Below are 3918 nucleotides of genomic sequence, written 5' to 3'. Positions count from 1 at the left end.
TTGTAAAGCAATTTTACACCAATTAAACAATTGAAATAATACTGTAACCTTCTGGTCATTAATTCTTCCTTTTCCTTCACATCCTCTCATTGAATTAATTCCCCAGTCTGTCTCTGAAAAAGTTATTAAATTCTCTTCCTTTCTACTGCCTGAGTTCATATCATTATTCTTGGCTTGCACCATTTCCAAGAGCTATTCCAGGGTCTCTTCATGCAATCCATCCTCATCTTTCCTACTAGTTATCTAATATAAATCTGATTATATAGAGCCTTTATTTAAATACTCACAATTTCTATCTGTAAAGAAGACTAAACTCCTGAGCATGACAGACAAGACTCACCTTTTCTAGTCTTATCTCCCTACTCCCATACTATATTCCATCAATATTGAACTATTCATATGAGTGGAAAATAATGGAAAGTCTTTCCCATTACTCTGAGCCTCTGCACACATATCTTTTATTGCATTAAGATGCCTTCCTTATCCCATTTATTCCTTCTGGCAAATGCTTACATACTTTTAGTACTCTAGTCAAATGTCACTTCTTTTGTAGCATTAGTTTATCCTTCCCACATGCTCTCACAGCACAGTTATAGATACATCTCAATTATAACCATGGCAATATGGTTGGCCTATGTTTTCTTTGCTAGATTGTTGGTCCTATTTGCAATTTGTTAGGAGAAAATTTACCAAGTCTAGGCTGAGAAATCAGGGAAGGATTCCAGTAACACAATTCAGTCTCAAGAATAAGTAAAAACCAGCAGGCCAGGAAAGAGAAGTAAGAACATTATAGGAAGAAGGACAAACATGCACAAAAAGCAATGTTATGTACTTTGATCCGTAAGTACTATTTACTAGTGGTAAAGTTGGAAATATGTATATATAGGCTAAGGGAAATACAAAAAGGGATTAAAAAAATAATTTTAAGATGTTGCAAAATACTTGGATGAGCTGAGCTATCTGTGAGGATGTATCAAGATTTTGTTCAACTGTGCTTACTAATTATAGCAAAAAAATACTGATCCGAGTTGGAATTTGCTGGTCAGATATGGCATAAGTAGACAGGTAAAAGGGAGGTGAATTTGAGTGACAGTGGTACAGAAGACAGTTCTTAGTCCCAGACTATGTAGAAGAACTGACAAGAATCGAGGAACATAGGCTCTGTTTTCAGAAAACCACATAAACTGTGATTGAAAAATTGAAAGTAGTAATTCGTAGAATGACTACATCTTCATTAAGCACTTCAATTCTGTTCACTCACTCAGTTGTATCTGACTCTTTGCAAACCCATGGACTGCAGCACGCCAGGCTTTCCCGCCTGTCCATCACCAACTCTCAGAGCTTGCTCAAACTCATGTCCATTGAATTGGTGATGTCATCCAACCATCTCATCCTCTGTTGTTCCCTTCTCCTCCTGCCTTCAATCTTCCCCAGCATCAGGGTTTTTTTTTTTTCCCCAATGAATCGGTTCTTTGCATCAGGTGGCCAAATTAATGGAGCTTCAGCTTCACCATCAGCCATTCTAATGAATATGCAGGACTGATTTCCTTTAGGATTGACTGGTTTGATCTCCTTGCAGTCAAGGCACTCTCAAGAGTCTTCTCCAACACACAGTTCAAAAGCATCAATTGTTCAGTGTTCAGCTTTTTTTATGGTCCAACTCCCACATCCATACACAACAGTTGGAAAAACCATAGCTTTGACTAGTTGGACCTTTGTCAGCAAAGTAATGTCTCTGCTTTTTCATATGCTGTCTAGGTTGGTCATAGCTTTTCTTCCAAGGAGCAAGCATCTTTTAATTTCATAGCTGCAATCACCATCTGCAGTGATTCTAGAACCCAAGAAAATAAAGTCTGTCACTGTTTTCACATCTACCTGCCAGGAAGTGATGGGACCGGAAGCCATGGTCTTAGATTTTTGAATGTTGAGTTTTAAGTCAGCTTTTTCACTCTCTTCTTTCACTTTCACCAAGAGGCTCTTTGTTCTTTGCATTCTGCCATAAGGGTGGTGTCATCTGCATATCTGAGGTTACTGATATTTCTCCCTGCATTCTTGATTCCAAGCTTATGCTTCATCCAGCCCAGCATTTTGCATGATGTACTCTACATATAAATTAAATGAGCAGGCTGACAAGATACAGCCTTGACATACTCCTTTCCCAATTTGGAACCAGTTTGTTGTTCCATGTCCAGTTCTAACTGTTGCTTCTTGACCTACATACAGATTTCTCAGGAGGAGGTAAGATGGTCTGGTATTCCCATGTCTAAGAATTTTCCACAGTTTGCTGTGATCCACACAGTCAAAGGCTTTAGCGTAGTCAATAAAGCAGAAGTAGATGTTTTTCTGGAATTCTCTTGCTTTTTGTATGATCCAGCGGATGTTGGCAATTTGATCTCTGGTTCCTCTGCCTTTTCTAAATCCAGCTTGAACATCTGGAAGTCATGGTTCAGGTACTGTTGAAGCCTAGCCTGGAGAATTTTGAATATTACTTTGCTTGCATGTGAAATGAGTGCAATTGTACAATATTTGAACATTCTTTGGCATTGCCTCTCTTTGGGATTGGAATGAAAACTGACCTTTTCTGGTCCTGTGGCCACTGCCGAGTTTCCCATATTTGCTGGCTATTGAGCGCAGCACTTCAACAACATCATCTTTTAGGATTTGTAATAGCTCAATTGAAATTCCATCACCTCCACTAGCTTTATTTGTGGTGAGGCTTCATAAGGCCCACTTGACTTCACATTCCAGGATGTCTGGCTCTAGGTGAATGATCACACCATCATGGTTATCTGGGTCTTGAAGATCTTTTTTGTATGGTTCTTCTGTGTATTCTTGCCACCTCTTCTTAATATCTTCTGCTTGCATTAGATCCATACCATTTGTGTCCTTTATTGTGCCCATCTTTGCATGAAAGATTCCCTTGGTATCTCTAATTTTCTTGAAGAGATCTCTAGTCTTTCCTATTCAATTTTTTCCTCTATTTCTTTGTATTGATCACTAATGAAGCCTTTCTTATCTCTCCTTGTTATTCTTTGGAGCTCTGCATTCAGATGGATATATCTTTCCTGTTCTCCTTTGCCTTTAGCTTCTCTTCTTTTGGAACTTCTCTTCATTAAGCACTTGCTATGTGCCAAATACTGTCTTAAGCACTCAGGATAGACCAGGAAAAAAAAAAAAAAAAAAAGACAAAAAATCCCCATGATGTTTGTTGAAGTTCAAATTTTCAGAGGTAAAAGAAAGCGCATATGTTGCCATGGGTATGGATGACTGAAGTATTGTGAAGATATGGGAGTTTAAGATAACATGAAAGTGTAAGGAGAATGTATTCCTCAAGTCACAAACATGGGTAGGCAATTAGTCAAGGCATTTGTTACCGCTTGGGTGGTAAGACAAAAAGCCAGGTCCAAGTCTTCAGTCAATGTGAAGGAGTGAATAGGAGGTTGGTATGTTGTAGAGATGAAAATGGGCAAAGGAAGGTGGGATCAGATGCAACCATTTCACTGGAGTAGGAATGTTTTTTAAAAGGAGGTGGAGAGAAGCTGTAGCTGAGAGGGGAAAAAAAATAGCATGCCCTACGCTCTATCCCAGTGGGATATACATAAAATGAGAAGCATTAGGTTTCAGTTAAGGTAGTGGGAAAGGTATTATATGAATGCAATAAGGACTGTATTTACCATGGAATGAGTGTTCCACAGTCCTGATAAAAAGGGCAAGGAGGAAGGTTAGCAGTTGGAAGTTGGCTCAGAAAAGAGAAAGCACAGAAAAGTATGAGGATGAATATATAATAAATGATAAATGATTTGAGGAAATTACATTTTGGGCAGCAATCAAGAAGTGGAGTTGGCTGACTTGATGTTACAAAAAAAGTATAGGTGCATCAGGTTGAGTCCAGATTCTAGAGAGACCTCTTCAGTTAGA

Source organism: Ovis aries, chromosome 1 (assembly GCF_016772045.2).
Source record: "Ovis aries strain OAR_USU_Benz2616 breed Rambouillet chromosome 1, ARS-UI_Ramb_v3.0, whole genome shotgun sequence".
Lineage (NCBI taxonomy): Eukaryota > Metazoa > Chordata > Mammalia > Artiodactyla > Bovidae > Ovis > Ovis aries.
The sequence above is the reverse complement of the archived record's forward strand: the minus strand, read 5'-3'. Positions refer to the sequence as shown.